The sequence below is a fragment of the Tachysurus fulvidraco genome, chromosome 3 (genome assembly GCF_022655615.1).
Source record: "Tachysurus fulvidraco isolate hzauxx_2018 chromosome 3, HZAU_PFXX_2.0, whole genome shotgun sequence".
NCBI classification, from domain to species: domain Eukaryota; kingdom Metazoa; phylum Chordata; class Actinopteri; order Siluriformes; family Bagridae; genus Tachysurus; species Tachysurus fulvidraco.
Genome location: NC_062520.1, coordinates 5,543,559 through 5,561,390, shown reverse-complemented (window position 1 = coordinate 5,561,390; position 17,832 = coordinate 5,543,559).

The following is a 17,832-nucleotide window of genomic DNA, read 5'->3' as shown; positions in this document are numbered from 1 at the left end:
AAACTAGCAGAAGTGGGAGGGGTAACTCACTTTACGCACCACGGTAACCTCCTTGTCGTCATGTGCGTATGACATTGCTTCCTGTTATAACGTGCGCAAACAGACAACATGGCGCCTCCATGCTTGAAAAACGCACCAAAAACTACTTTTAAACAGGAAATGACGGAATTTTACCGTACATATTTACAGCGGGTCTATTCGGACGGGATTAGTATTACCTGAGGTCATTTTTCCGGACTTTTTTTACAGAAGGTAAAAGTCGCCGTAATCTTTACTGATATTGTCCGTAATGATTACCGAGATGGCGCATTCGGACGGGACTAAAATCACAGAGAAGCTCTGGTAATAATTACTTTACCCCCACGTCCCCACGTAAAGCTAATCCCGCCGAATAGGGCTTTAGACTTATTATTGCACCTTGTGGTCAATATGGGAGATGCAACAAGCACTAAAAGAGGCCAACTGGGGTAAGTACATTTCCACTGAAGGTGGAACAACCAGGACAGCTAATGATATTAGCTAAGAGTTCTTAACATTTTTTATGCAACTGGGTTGTTTTTAAAAATACCCAGTGGCTACTTAAGCTTCAATGTAACAATGAGTATATTTTTTAAATCTCACATTAGATCAATCTAATTAACATGAATTTATATATCGTATACAGTAAGACTGGAAACATTGTACTGATATAGACATAATATCAGCAATATCATGCTTTCTTATTTTGAGAGTCCATGAATTCCCAGCATGCCATGCATTTTCCTATTTTTGTTCCTTTTTGTATTCCCTTGGAAATAGTAGGCTTCATAGAGGGGTCAGGCTAAATGACACACATACTGACATCCCTGTGACATTTATATGACTGATTGTAATCCACACATGCATCTGTAGCAGCATCCACCACACACACACACACACATACACACACACACTTCTCCTAGCATTTATATAAATCTCAAATGTGCTGAGAAAGACAAAGACGGGTCCAGATGGAAAGTCGGTCCTTTGCTTCTCCAGTCCCATGAAGTCATTACGCACTCCATGCTCTTTACGTCAGAGAATAATACACTCTTTGAAGTCAGTTTACAGTATTGCACCATGGCATCACTAAGGCCACAACTAAGCCCTAACAAAAATGTCCTGTGGGATTACAGAAGGCTCCGCAGGCTACGCCAATAAATCGCTTGCTTTTTAAATTGAACAAACGGGTCCAATAGCGGTGCTCGAAAACGCCACTGAAGGAAGTTCATGAAAGACATGGGGACAATTCACAGGCAAGCGGCTCATCCATCGCCAGCCTTGTACACCCACACACACACGTACACACACACACACACACACACACAACACAAACGCACATACACACACTGCCATTACAGAGAAAAAAAGACGAACAAGGACAGACTGAATTGTTAAGGCTTTAATCTGGGAGTTGTAGAGTGAAGACCAGATCTAGTCTTCTTCCATTCTCCCATAGGGCACTGATCAATCACGACCTGATTCCCTCAAACGGTTTGTGCTGATCTCTTCATCCGTCACTACCCACTTCTCCATCACGTCCTAGTACAGCCTAAAAGGAAAAAAAAAACAGACTTTCAATTAAGTGATGCAAAATAGAGTCAGTCGGACTGATTTATAGGGTGCAAACGATTGGCTAAGTGGAGCCTTTAATGAAATCGAGACAGTAGTTTATTTGTAAAGGTCAGGGCGCGTATTGTCTTTTTGCTGAGCAGAGTTGACATTGACAGAGAGATGAGATTTCATGTCCCATTGAAATGTCACAATAACAAGAGCAGAATGGCCTCCTAAGTGGCTTTATTCATATTTGATTAGATATGCAGCTCTGAAGTGACTCAATTGACATTTTCCCCTTCCTTATAAAGCAATATGAATAGGGCTTTTTTTTCTTTTCTTTTCAGAGATTATGAATATTGACTGCAGACAAAACAAAGCACTGGTCTTCATGTCACCTCCGTCGTTACGTCTCGCTCTGCAAATGACTCACTTTCAGAACATGCAGCAGATTTTATCCCATTATTTTAAGACTAATAAATTTAGTCTTTTAGATTTTTTTTAACCTGAAAAGCTTAGGAAGTGGCCAGTCATGTAGATTATAAAGTATTTGTTTATGGCAGAAGGTTTCATAAGTTATACTGTACATCACAAGCCATTTGAAAAGATACAAGATTATATGGAGCAGGAAAGGAAAAACCCTGCAACATACTGTATGGGGTCGAGAGTTTAACATCAACGTACCTGAATTGCTTGATGTAATATGAGTGAGAGATAATTTATGAAAAATACATCAAAGTTGTACATCAATACATCCTAGTGATCATTTCACAGCTTTCCAACTGTAAAGATTAACATAAAATCAATCAAACTCAACAATATTTGGTGGAACTTTCAAATTACTGCATGTTTTTTGTAGATTTTGGCCTGTAAAGCTTTCCCAGAATGCATTCAGACCTTCAGTTGTTCTGAACATCACTACAGCTCTCATAGAAAGGAAATGCATAGGCGTCTTCTGCAAAACGTGCAAAAAATCACAAATAACTGTGAAATTCTGGAGGGACTGGGTACTAAAGGAAGTTAAAGGTTTCTATATTTTTATAAGCTTTTACGTTTTCTCTCTTTATTTTTTTATATAACCTTTTACTTTTTTCTTACATTAATACATTATGAGGGTCAGGTCAAACAAAACCTTACTTTTTTGATTTTTAAATTTTTTTCATAATTTTTTTTAAAGGGAATTAAGACACTCATTAAGCATTGGAACATCTGCATTGAGCAAAATGAAGATTGTGCTGAAAAACTATGATTGCAGAAAAAGAAAATTTTAACATTTGATTTATCCTGATATATGAAATCATGTCACAATTTATAAATAAAATCTTCACTTCACTTTTATGATGATGAAGTTTAACAATTTTCTGACATATTATTTAGACCGGACACCAAAATAAATAAGTAAACAAACAACAACAACAACAACAACAATAATAATAATAATAATAATAATAATAATAATAATGTTGTTGTTGTTGATGGTGTCGTTATTATTATTATTATTATTATTATTATTATTATTATTATTATTATTATTATTATTATTATTATTGTTGTTGTTGTTTTTTTTATTTATTATTATTATTATTATTATTATTATTATTATTGTTGTTGTTGTTTTTTTTATTTATTAATAATAATAATAATAATAATAATAATAATAATAATAATAATAATAATAATAATAATAATAATAATGTTGTTGTTGTTGATGGTGTCGTTATTATTATTATTATTATTATTATTATTATTATTATTATTATTATTATTATTATTGATGTTGTTGTTGTTGTAAATAACTGTAAGCAGAGGCCGTGTCTGACGCAGGTCTCCAAAAGGGGAGGGGTTTGTATTATATCAGTATTATATTTATCCATAATGGGTGTTGTACATCACATGAGCATATGTACTAAATTAATAATCAAATATTATAAATTAAAATGAGTAATAAAATGAAAACCCATTAAAGAACATTCCTTCAGGAGGGCTAGGGTACAATACAGAATGAGGTACCAGTATTTAGTGTTTCATAAATATTTCTATTTTAACTTGACCTTGTTTCCTTTTCTAGCCTATATGCAGCAACATGTTCATAAAAAAGTAAAAAAAAAATCTAAATTATGTTGTTTTTTCCCACAGAAATGTTTGTATCTTCAAAGTAAATGTTGATATCAAACCCATTTCTGCTCTCTGAGACGCTCCACGTGCTTGAGCATAAGCAGCTAAAATTAATCAATCCATTAAAATTCTGTGTAAGGTTATCAACAGAGGGGAAAAACACACGTCTAAAACACCCTGAGTCCTGACTTACTTCATATCAGACTCATAAAATAATTTAGTTGTTTTTATTGATTGAAAATGTCCCGTAAATCTGTTTCCATTCGACGGTTGGACTGGAACTCGGGATAAGTAAGAAAAACATATTATGTTAATGTTTTAACGTATAACTTGTTATACTATAGTGAAAATTTCTGTAAGGAGTCTCCAGTGTCAGTGTGCTGAGGCATGGATTTGTGGTGTGGAGGTTCCATAAAATTAACTTTAATGTAAAATAGATTATATCTATACTGTATATGACGTATTTTAATTAATAATAAAAATAACCTTTTGGGGGGGCACGGTGGCTTTGTGGTTAGCACGTTTGCCTCACACCTCCAGGGTTGGGGGTTCGATTCCCGCCTCTGCCTTGTGTGTGTGGAGTTTGCATGTTCTCCCCATGCCTTGGGGGTTTCCTCCGGGTACTCCGGTTTCCTCCCCCGGTCCAAAGACATGCATGGTAGGTTGATTGGCATCTCTGGAAAAATTGCTCGTAGTGTGTGAGTGTGTGTGTGTGTGTGTGAAAGTGTTAGGACTCAGCCCGGACTTTGGCCACGTGCATGTGTTTATGTTCTTCATCACGTGTCTGCCATGCCCCTGTCTGCTTCTTCCGTTTCCACACACCTGTTTCCCATTGTCATTACCCTGTCTATATAACTGTGCCGTGTTGCCTTGTGTAGCGCGGAATCTACTGTTGTCTTGTCCTGTCTTTAGTCCGTGTCATGTTTAGTGTTCTTTTGTTATTACACCCTGTTTCTTTCGCCATCCTGCATTTGGATCTGGTTTGTCCCGCATTCATGACAGAATGAGAGTGTGTGTGTGTCCTGTGATGGGTTGGCACTCCGTCCAGGGTGTATCCTGCCTCGATGCCCGATGACACTTGAGATAGGCACAGGCTCCCCGTGACCCGAGGTAGTTCGGATAAGTGGTAGAAAATGAATGAATGAATAACCTTTTGGGGAATTTCTGAGGTATGAAAGGCATAAAACACTTCACTATGTTTGGTTATAGAAAAATTATATATAATATATATATATATATATATATATATATATATATATATATATATATACATTTTTTCATCACCTGTCCTTTTTCACCAGAGAGGTCTAACAAACCAACATGTAAATATAGTTATCTACAACACAGGCTTTTTTTAGTTACATTATATTTGCACACTTTTTTTTTTTTTTGCCAATTCGGTGCACCTTTTTTGCCTTCTTTCAGCTGGATCAATTCTCCCTCACTCTTTTTTAATCCCTGGATGATGTATGCCAGATGGCTTTTACTACATCGTTTATCGGCTAAGTAGACACAATTATCCAGCCCAACCTACAGTGCTTCCCCAGCTCCACTTTACTCTCACCCCTCCCTGGGCTTCTGTCTCTCCCAGGCTATTATTCCCGCTCCTATTATTCCAAGCCTGCTTACTGCATATTCCGAGTGGGATGGTGTTGTACCTGAGGGACAGCACACTGACTGATTTAGTTTGGAACTGTTCAGGCAAGTGCAAGCAAAAATTTTAAACACTGTACTATCTCTCTTTTGTCTAAAGGAAAATGAAGCCATGGTGTAAAACTGTGAAAATTCTGACATGTGCAAGTGCAATTTTAGTTCTGTTATTTATTTTATGTTTTACATTTATGGCATCTAATAGATTCCATAACACTTTCATTCATCCAACCACCCATAACCACCCACCCATCCATCTATACATCCATCCATTCATACCAATTTACCCATCCATTTCCTCATCCATACTTGCCCATTCATACACCCATACACATTCCCATCCATCTATCCATATAGCCACCCACACCCATCTATTCAAACATCCATTCATCCTTTCATTCACTTATAACCATCCATCCATCTGTCCATACAACGGTCCATCCATCTACCGTTTACACTGATCACCTATACACATCATCCATCCACATATACTCTTCTATCCACCCACACCCATCCATCTATCCATCCATCCACCCATCCATACATCATCCAGAACACTTCCATCCATGAATCCACACATACTCACTCGCACCTTCCACCATACCAACCAAAAATTCCATCTAAAAATTGAACACACTTACTTATACCTATCACTGGTCCTCTGTCCATCCAAACCTGCACCCTTCCATCCATCCATCCATCCATCCATCCACATTCCCTATATCCCACCATCCCTCCGTTCATCCACCCATATCTGTTGATACCATTTATCCATCACCACCCATACTTTCCAGCCATTCACTCATCCACCCATTCATAAATCCACCCATCCATGAGCACATAGCATGAGGTTAATTTAGTGTTAGTTGCATTTTATATGACTAAAAGAAACAGCTGTGAAACATGTAGTCGGGTGGCAGGTAAATTGCAAAGGGAGTTGACATGCAAAAGGATTTCACACCCTTAAATTGAAATTATGGTAACCTGCACCTTGCATCTGCAGGTGCCATCTCCAGAGGCAGGGAAAGGGTGTGTGTGTGTGTGTGTGTGTGTGTGTGTGTGTGTGTGTGTGTGTGTGTGTGTGTGTGTGTGTGTGTGTGTGTGTGTGTGTGTGTGTGTGTGTGTGTGTGTGTGTGAGTGTGTGCAGGTTTGCTCAGGTAAGCAAAGCCCTGTGAGAAGGTGCTATCAGTTTACAGTCTCACCCTTTCCGTAGGCACCTCATTAAGCTGGTTTCCCTAGAAACAATGTTTGCATTGAGTGGCTACATTAGCACACCCCTTAGACTGCACCAGCTCTGGCATCAGCCTCATGCTAATGAACATATGAATATTAATAAATTGAATGCATTGGTAGCTTAGAGGAGAGCAAATCCTCATATTGATTAGGAGGTGATGAGTTCAGTAAAAAAAATGTAAATGTCCAAAAAAAAAAAAAAAAAATCACGTCAGGTTGATCAAACCAGACCCGGCACTCGCACCTGTCACGACCTGATCTACTCAGGTACAGTAAGTATGCTGATTTTCTCTGATTTTCACACTCTCATCTCTCAAGTGACTTGCGACATATTAGATTTCAGACGTATTTAAGAAGCAGAAGGAGCGACGGATTTCCTGCCCATGTCTGTGCCAGACGGATGCACGGGGACGTGCCGGATGTCTCAAATGCACAGGTAATGATGCCTCTTTAATCAGACGGCTGGCTTTTCCCACCTCGCTTGCTGTCACATATCCAATTTCATTTGTTAAACATAAGATGATGGGCAAAACAGTGTCACTTTTTTTTATATATACATATCAAGGTCTGTCACACACACTGGTCCCAGAAAGAAGAGCAGCCATGAAAGCTGTGAATCACATTACTCTGTTTCATTGTACATAATCAGTGTGTTAATGCTATCTGAATGATAGAAAGTTTTGGATTAAAGTTAAGCTGAAACCAAGGAATAAAAACATGCATATTTTTCACACAGTAGTATGTCAGTGTCTAAATGGTACTGTACGTTTTTTCATCCACATACAGGCAGGACATGGCTCAAGATGTGGTCACTAAGAGCCAGGAAAAACAGTTGGGAGTAATGCAGCTCACTCGAGCCCCAGAGACTTTAAGCTCATGCACAAGATCCCCTCTGTGTCTTCAGCGACTCCGTGACCTAGTGGAACTCACGTTTTTGTCTGTTACAATTCGCTCTACAGTGTCTTTGTTCGGCTTTTTTGGCAAAAAGAAAAAACATTGTAACATTTTTTTTTCTTCGCCCTCCTCCCTGCCACTTTCTTGCTTTCTTTTTGACCGACTTTTTTTTTTCTTTTAGCACGTCTTTCTCCCAGAACGTTTTATGAAAAGAAACAACAGTGACTTGAATGCGAAATGGCCCTCTCAAAGCGCCTGGCCTGACAGGAAAAGGGCTCGGCAAAAATAAAGTGGCACTCTCCCGTCCTCCTGCTTTGCTTTTCCACTGTCTCGCCGGAGTCTCCCCCTGCAGCTCCATGCCATCTCATTTGTCATGTTATCAAATGCAAACTTATAAGTATTTTGCCCACATGTGCAGTTCGGAGGATGATGGCGTGAGACTGAGATGCTCTGGCAACGATCCAATTCTCAGCTGAATAAACAGACAGAGCATTTGGCCAGCCAGGTTGGCACATAAGGACATGTTTGTCTTTTTTTCCCCTCTTCTCTTCTCTTCTCTTCTCTTCTCTTCTCTTCTCTTCTCTTCTCTTCTCTTCATAAGACAAGTCAAACCTTTTATCTGTTCTTTGCTAACCCTAGTTCATTCTTTCCAACAACTGGGTCTTACTAAAACACATTTAACTTAAAAGGCGTCACACCAACAGAGAGCTTTGAAGTGTCGTCACAGTATTTATTGACTAAGAAGAGAAAAAAAGGTGGGGGGACTGAAGGAGGAGGAGGAGGACAGACAAAGATGTGGAGAGGGAGGGACGGAGAGTCACTTAACAGGCATGAAGAGCTGCCCATTAAGTGAAGAAGGTTAACTGTCTGTTTCCATCGTTGACGTAGTGTATTAGTTAAATAAATGCTAATCAATGAGCTGGACACACATTGTGATTGGATTAACAGCATGGATTTAAAGTCTGTTCCTCGAAACATCGATTAAACTTATTCAATAGAGGAAGAAATAGAACTCTAGACAGAATCTCTTCTCGTGGCTCAGTGTGGAAATGATATCGGATTTTTACTATATCGATCGTAAATTTTAAAAGGCGTTAAAACAATAAAGCGGTGCTATAGAATTTAAAGAATAACCCTAAGGAATGTCTTTACTGAAACATTAACAGCTTGCTAATTAAAAGTCCTTATAACCCTATTGAGGCTAAAGCAAACTAAGTAGAGACTGATGCTAAGACACCTAACAAAGCTAACATAAACGACCGAGGGAAGCCATGCCATCTTCTTTTCATCAGCACCTTCTTATTTAGAGATGTTCTTTCAATTCTGTCAATTTAAACAAATAACAATGATACAAAGGGGCACTTCCAGGGAATGTAAAACACAGCACTGAGGCCCCTGCAGGGCCAACAATGGCTTCTCTTCGCATTACAACAGCCATTGCGAAGCAGGACGGGCTTAATATTTACATTTCCTTTTTGACATTTGTGAAAGGTTTTCTTTAACACACGGTGGGCCGAAAGAGAATGAGTGAATAATAAGAGATTAAAAGGTGAAGGGGACACAAGGGAGAGAACAGGGGACAGAAAGGCAAATCCTGGCCCCAGGGGCCTGACGTTAAAAACACAATGTATGCTAGGGCAGTAAAGCAGTCAACACTTCTTTTTCACCCCCTCCCCATGTACCACCTGCATTACAATTAACCTCACGGCAACCTTGAGGTTCCTGATTAGTGAAGGCCTATTGTCTCAGCCACATTACAGCATGGCCTTCACACTGTCCCATTGGCCCCAAATCGACAAATCAAATCCCAATCCTGGTGAAACTCTCGGCCCCAGGGACCAGGCCCCAGGGACCAGGCCCTCGTGTCTATAGCTGAAGTGGATGTGTAAAGGCTTTCAGAGTGTGTAATGCTCTCTCTCTCTCTCTCTCTCTCTCTCTCTCTCTCTCTCTCTCTCTCTCTCTCTCTCACACACACACACACACACACACACACACACATGCACACACACACACACACACACACATCTCCTTAGAAATAGAAACAAAAAAAAGCATCACTGCAAATCAATCCAAACTTCTTCTGACTAATCAACTACCTCAAAAAAGCGTTTTTATCCTGATGGGCGTGGTCTCTTCTACATGACCCTGCCTTCATCTCAGACTCACTGAATAGGTTGATGAGGATGAACCTGATATAAACCAGATGCTACGGCTTTCAGTCTCTACAGACTTCAACACAACCGAAGACTTATAGGAAATCACGGAGTAAAATGTTAGACTACCAATCATCGAAACACCAACCGAGGATAGAACGTTCTCCATAGTTTTTATCAGTCCAGTAAATTTCCTGAGAGCTGTAGAATCAATGTAGATGAGCAGCGGAACTAATCCCTGGGCTCGTAACCTTACAAATACAAAATCTGTCTTCAGAATAAAGAGGACTGAAGAGGCTGGTGAGGGAACGATTACAAGAACTTATTTTGCAGACTTACTAAACAGACTTGCAGACTTACCTAAACACTCATTCATTCATTCATTTTCTACCGCTTTATCCGAACTTCTCGGGTCACGGGGAGCCTGTGCCTATCTCAGGCGTCATCAGGCATCAAGGCAGGATACACCCTGGACAGAGTGCCAACCCATCGCAGGGCACGCACACACTCTCATTCACACATTACAGACAATTTTCCAGAGATGCCAATCAACCTACCATGCATGTCTTTGGACCGTTGGAGGAAACCAGAGTACCCGGAGGAAACCCCCGAGGCACGGGGAGAACATGCAAACTCCGCACACACAAGGCGGAGGCGGGAATCGAACCCCGACCCTGGAGGTGTGAGGCGAACGTGCTACCCACTAAGCCACCGTGCCCCCCCTCCTAAACACTGCATATTTAATATGCGTGTTAGTAGTAATTGAATAAAACAGCTTTGATTTAAGTAGAAGTTTAATTCGTTTTGTTGATTCTACATCAGGGATTTCAAAGCTGCTGGCATTTTTCGCCAATTAGCTTACAATAACAAATAATAAAAAAAAAATTATAAAAAAACAGTGAGTCACAATTAAGCATTTCGGTAATCAAAAGAGAGACATCGGAACAGTCAGGAAATGCGATTTCTTCAAATGATCATAAAACAAGACAGAGGGAAATAGGAAAGATGTGGTAGTTACAATGTTTGGCAGCCAATACAGAGAAAATCCTCCAGAGGAAAGACCCAGTAACACCTAGCATCACCTCTGGTGCTAAGGCACAACGAGCACAAGTCAAAAGAGAGCTGTGAAAATGATGTCAGTGTGAAATCGAGTAACAAGCACTCTGATTCTTCAGGAACCGCTGAAGCTCGACGACAAGCTTACACCGATTACACCGATCCAACAAGACACTACAGTACATAAGAATATCAGAAGCACTTTATTTACATGGTCTGCTTCAAAATTGTGATGAAACATTTTACAAAGAGAATTGTTTGTAATTGTTTGTAAGGGTCTGACCCTCTGTGTACATGACTATAAGATGTTTGTAACTAGAAATTGTCGTTACCAGAGGTTGCGTTAGAGTGTCAAAACGAGCTGGGGATGAGATGGCGAGACTCGAGGCTCAGAATCAGTTTCAGACCTTGGTAAGGTTTTTGTGATCAGGACATGATAAGTCGTTGTAATACAACCAGTGAGTGATGATGTTTTCTTCGCTTTGGTGTTGAACTGATTTGTTTGGGGGCAGTGGTGGCTCAAGTGGTTAAGACTCTGGGTTGTTGTTTTGAGGCTCAGGGTTCAAGCCCCAGCTCTGCCAAGCTGCCACTGATGGGCAATTGAGCAACCTTAACCGTCCCTGCGCCAGAGGTGCTGTATCATAGCTGCCCCTGTGCTCTGACCCCAAGCTCCTCAGTTGGGATATGTGAAGAAAGGAATTCCTCTCTGCTGTAACGTATATGTGGTGATAATAAAGGCTTCTATTAATCGTGTTTATAAAAACTATCCAGTTCATACAATTAAATGATGAACCTTTTTACTCTTGCCTGTGCCTACCAGTATGCTATTTTCTCAAAACCTTCACAACAGAACACTCCAAATAACCCATTTAGAAACAAATGATTTTGCAACAATGTCATGAGGTGCATTTGTAGAGTAAATAGAACTAAAAAAATTGATAAATCTATTGATGATCTAATAAGAAGTGGCAAAGTGACGTGACATACGGCTAAGTACGGTGATCCATACTCAGAATTCGTTCTCTGCATTTAACCCATCCAAAGTGCACACACACAGCAGTGAACACACACACATCGTAAACACACACCCGGAGCAGTGGGCAGCCATTTATGCTGCGGTGCCCGGGGAGCATTTGGGGGGGTTCGGTGCCTTGCTCAAGGGCACCTCAGTCGTGGTATTGCCAACCTGAGACTCAAACCCACAACCTTAGGGTTAGGAGACAAACTCTCTAACCATTAGGTCACGACTTCCCCAATAATCCCCAAATAATAATTCCCTAATAATCGCATAGAGTTAAGATCATAATAAGTAACATGTTTGTGGCTGATTTCAATATGACAGAAATGAATGCAAATTAACTTTGCGATATTCAGAAGAGCTTCCAGTTTTTAGAAATTTCTACCGATTGTACACGAATAGGGGTAAAGACACATCACGTGGCGTCATCACAACACGCTTTCAGCCAAATCTCTCTTCCATTCAGGTGTGTGAACATGAGTACGGCTCTTATAGAAAGTCATTACATCTTTGTCTTCACTGGTAGAAGTTTAGAAGAAGAATCCGGTGCTTGTGATTTCACCAGTTTTATAAAGTTTTCTGTTAAATCGCAAACAGCAGTAAAATCAAGTGTTTTTTTGCAAAACAAACAAACAAAAAACAATTACTGATATTTAAAAATGAAATTTCTATTTTTTTCAAAATTTTTCAGCCACAATTTCCTACATTAATTTTTGATCTTCATTCCAGGCTATAAACATAATCACGGCATTTAAACTCTAAGAATTATAAGCCAATTAGAAAGCAGTTTGTACAAATATTAAACTATATAATTTAGTGAACCAATCAAAATAAAAACTTTAGCAGCAACCTTAAACGGAATTTATCAGCTAAATTCAGGTTGCTAATTAAAAACAACAACAACAACAACAACAACAACACGATGATTAAAACATGCAGGAAATACGTTAGCTAGCTGAGGTAGCTAGACGTACTTATCCAGGTCTTGTTTCACAGTATGAATGCTGTTTACTAGATTTAAGATATTTAGTAGAAATTGTCTTAAATATAATTTAAATATCGTGTATTGGTGCTGCTAGATACATTATACAATGTACAAAATAATGTGTGAAAAAAGGGGCAACATTGCTAGAAAATTAAACTAGAATCATGTATGAATTCACAAGATCTAGCAAGTGAAGCTAGCAAGCTTGTGAAAACCTAACATTAGTTGGGTAAGTTAGCTAACTTGCTAATTGTTATCTTTTGTTATATACTATTGATAGCGGAGGTGGTGTTCACTTCAGCAGAGCTCACTTAGTTAGTTAGCATAAGAACACGATAGAAAATGAAAAATTTTTTAGACAAAAAACATGTCATTTGAAAAGTAATTGCTTTAGTAAATTTAGTAAATTGCTTTATGTAACAAATAGTCAGTGAGTTTTGCACTATTTCTAAAACAGGAAAAAAACACAATCCCGTCTAGGGCAGAGGAAGAAATTCTCAGGAACACCTGCCAGCTGTTTGGTCTGCCGTTGTCAAACAGAGCCAGCTAGTGAAAAAGTACCGATCTCTGTCGGGTCCGATCCGCACACAATCGGGTCCCCAAGCTCCTTCCAGGTGCACTAGTGTAGAGGAATAATGTGTGGATGAAAAGTGATGAGTGAGTTTTTCACTTTTTTAGCATAGCTGAGAGTGAGCTGAATTCAGGGAATACCAAAAACAGTCCAAGTGCTTTGGTTAATCTTTTCATTTAAGCCAATGCAAAGGGGGAAAAAATGAAAGACTGTTTTATACATTTTGCAAGTCTGTGCTTTAATTTAAAAAGCGGAGCTAGCCTGACTTGACTCAATTATGTAAATCACAGGTGAGTGACGGTTAATGGGACAACTGTGTGAAACGAGTGAGTAAAGGTAAGTGGAGATGGAATCAATGGTCCCAGGAGGTCTCTCTCTCTCTCTCTCTCTCTCTCTCTCTCTCTCTCTCTCTCTCTCTCTCTCTCTCTCTCTCATAGGATGGTGGTGGAGCAACAGAGTGAGTTTTCCATGCACTGAGAAGCATTTGCTGGCGTAAACTAGGGGCTAATCCATCCCCCGCTGCGTGTCTTCCCCAGAGGTCTAATGCTCGACGCTTGGCGAAACAAAGCCTCCACCAAGCTCACCACAGCCTCTGCCCCTGGTGGCACACACACACACACACACACACACACACACACACACACACACACACACACACACACACACACACACACACACACACACACACACACACACACACACACACACACACATACACCAATCTTCACACACCAGACCACTGGTGAGCCCAGAGACCACACGGCCTGTCAATCAATACAATTGTCTCAGATCCAGTTTCTAACATGGGTTTAGTGCGGTTTAAAAGTGAATCAAGGCGTGTAATTATGTATCCATCAGAGAGAGAGAGAAAAAGAAAGTGAGAAAGAGAGAAAGAGATGAGTTAAATTAAGCTTTAATCGATGCATATGGAGGTAACACGCACAGATTTACCATGCGTAAGCTATTTTCTTTATTGACTTTAGGGCCTTATTCATTTTTATTGTGAAATATTCCCCGACCTCTTCATTTGGCTCTAATCAGTTTTTCTTGTCTGGGTAAACTGTATAATTTAGTAAAGGAGGTGTAATTCCATTTCCTCTACATGAGCTGTTACACTGAGCACCATGCACCAGGAGACTGCACACATTCTTCATCAAAGTGATTCTCAGCCTGCCTCAGCTTAGTCTGTTTAGCTTAGATTAATAAAACTTAGTAAGAAAAAAGGCTGCTTGATCTTAGACAGACAGAGATTACAGTTCGGCATCTGGAGGATGGATTTTTTTTTTTTTTAGTGTGTCACTAGTCTGTTAGGTTTGTAATGAGCGCTGCCAGAGATCTGGCCCACATTCACACAGATGAGAAATATTTTTATCCTGATGTTTTTTAAATCACTTCTTTCCTTTTTAGAAACAATGACCTCTCCTTGCAGTCATTGTGTCACTTATAGCTTGTCTCTTATGGCTTTTATTTATAACTGTATTGTTGCTAATAGGTCTACACTGGGAAGTCGTGGCCTAATCGTTAGAGAGTCTGACTCCTAACCCTAAGGTTGTGGGTTCGAGTCTCGGGCCGGCCACGACTGAGGTGCCCTTGAGCAAGGCACCGAACCCCTCAACTGCTCCCCGGGTGCCATAACATAAATGAACCCTACACTCACTCCGGAGGTTTGGTCAAAGGAATAAGTTGAGCTGATTGTTTGGATTCATCACCTGAATACAGTGAACTATACCTGTTTTGTATAGAAAGCAAATCTATCCATCCATTCATTTATCCATTAATTAATGAATTAATTCATCCATCCAACCATCAATCAGCTTTCGCTCCTTGAAAGCAAACACCAAGAAACACCAAGTTTAAACCAAGAAACACTCAGGATCTGGGTCTAGATCTGGATCTAGTTCTTGACCTTTCCCCTTCACTGTTTTTCTGCACACCTTTTTTGCACTTTAACTCTGAACTGTCACTTTAACTCTGGACAGTGCCACTTTATACACTTTATACACACCATACTGCACATGGAATCTTTAAGGACAATAATTAAAAAACATACGCATTTATGTATATTTATGTATGTATATGTATATACATTATTTTTCACTTATATTTTCATATTTTATATGGTTTTTTATATAGTTTATACTTTTTTTTATTTATCTACCTCCTTCTGGTTATATTTTTTATTCCAAATTGCATTCCTTATGTTTGGATACCGGACAGATGCAAAACGTATTTCACTGCATGTCGTACTCTGTATGTATCTGTATGTGACGAATAAAAATGTGATTTTTTTTTTTAATTTGTTTTATTTTTGAATCTGTTCATCTATCAACTCATTCATTCATTCATTCATTCATTCATTATTATGGATCATAAAGCAGAGAAACCTTCAGCATAAGACATTCACTATATTATATATTTATTGTGCTTTATACACTCACTTTATTAGAAACACTACTCTAACACCGGTTAAGCTCTTCTTTGCTCTCAAAACAGTCTTAATTCTTTATGGCATGGATTGCACAAGATGTCGGAAACATTTCTTGTTCCATGTTGCCATGACTACATGATGCAATCAATGTTGAAACAATGCAATTTTTTTTGCAGAGTAGAGACAACTTAGGGGTTAGTTAAGCTTTCACAGAAGACGTTGGTCTTTAGGCTACTGAAGGTAGTGATGTATTCTGCTGTCTGTATGGTTTGAGGTTGGAAGTTTATTCCACCGGTGAAGGACAAATAGTTGGAATGCTCAGGAAAAGGGAGCCCATGCCTTACTGTGTAGGCACTACAATTTATCGGTCCTTAACTGATCACAGGTTGCTGTAGGGAACATAGAGCTCAAGGATAATGTAGAGGTAGGGAGGTCATGTCCAGACAAGGGTTTGTACGTGAGCTTCAAGAAGCTACAGGAAGCCAGTAGAGGTAGATGAAGATGAGCGTAACATAAAATGATGTTCTATAGCATTCAGATCTGGTGACTGGGAAAGCCACTAAAAATCTGGATCTCATTGTCATGTTGTTGAAACAAGTCTGAAATGATTTTTGCTTTGTAACTTGGTGCATTGGGGGGGCACGGTGGCTTAGTGGGTAGCACGTTCGCCTCACACCTCCAGGGTCGGGGTTTGATTCCCGCCACCGCATTGTGTGTGTGGAGTTTGCATGTTCTCCCCGTGCCTCGGGGGTTTCCTCCGGGTACTCCGGTTTCCTCCCCCAGTCCAAAGACATGCATGGTAGGTTGATTGGCATCTCTGGAAAATTGTCTGTAGTGTGTGAATGAGAGTGTGTGTGTGTGTGTGCCCTGCGATGGGTTGGCGCTCCGTCCAGGGTGTGTCCTGCCTTGATGCCCGATGACGCCTGGGATAGGCACAGGCTCCCTGTGACCCGAGTAGTTCGGATAAAGCGGTAGAAAATGAGTGAGTGAGAACTTGGTGCATTATCATGTTGGAAGTAGCCTGTAGGGATGCACATTTTCCTTTCTTTCTTAGTTTCACAATAAACTTTTTTGAATTTAAAAGCAAAATTGCTAGCCTGCTAACGACATTGCTCAAGTCAACAAGTAATCTGCACCAGTTTCTGTCTTAAAACCACGCATGTCCCAAAAAAATCAACTCAAAAACACAAGAATATTTGCAGTAGGAAAATTTTGTTAGCATCAAGATAAATGTATTTGGTTTTAAAAACGAAATTGCTAGCTTGCTAACAACGTCACCTGACTATCTGCACCAAATTCTGTCATAAAGCCACACAAACAGAAAAGACAAAAAAAAAGTACAAATAAATTCAATACATTTAAAACGCACTGTGTTCTGAAAAGTTATGAAGCTGAAAGAATACCCTCATTGTTCAATATGCTGTAATAAACTGTTACATTGTTATTGCACTTCCCTCCTTTATCTATGTACAAATGCTTAGCCAAATATTTTTCCTCCACTCGTTTCTAGGCAAAGTACGATGCCAGGTGAGCTTGTGTCTTATCATTGGAAGACATTTCTTGTTCTACTAATTTGCTCTCCTTGTAAGCATCTAACCACACAAAGTCCCTGCACAGCGGCGTAACGATTATATCCAGGTGCACGAATTCGATTCAACAAATGCTAGGTGGATCTTTCCAGGTTTTAATGCACCCCCGTTTCTCTTCCCTTTGGAATAGACTGAACCAGATGCCCTTAAAAAAAAAAAAAAAAAAAAAAAAGGCCCCACGTGTGACTACAGAACTTGGCTTTAAAAAAAAATTCTGACACTGTTCCAACAACTTGAAAGTCATAAACCATTAAATCACATTGTCTGTTAGGATAATTGGAAAGGCAGGGAGCAGAGAGAGTCCCCGGAATATTCCTGGAGATAATGGGACATGCTAATGAGCATGAAATCAAGCCAAAGTAACAACTGACAAAGGTGGAGGCTTGTGTATTGGGAAAGGAAAGGCCAGAGGTGGGTTATCTGTCTTGAATGTCCACAGCAGCAGGTCTAAACGTAACACTGTCTTCACTGAACGTGGAACTTGATTTGAGGCTCTGGCAACCGCTGTGGCGAGTGAGTTTATGATGCACTGCCTGGCCAAGGAACTTCAACTATGCTGCTGAATTTA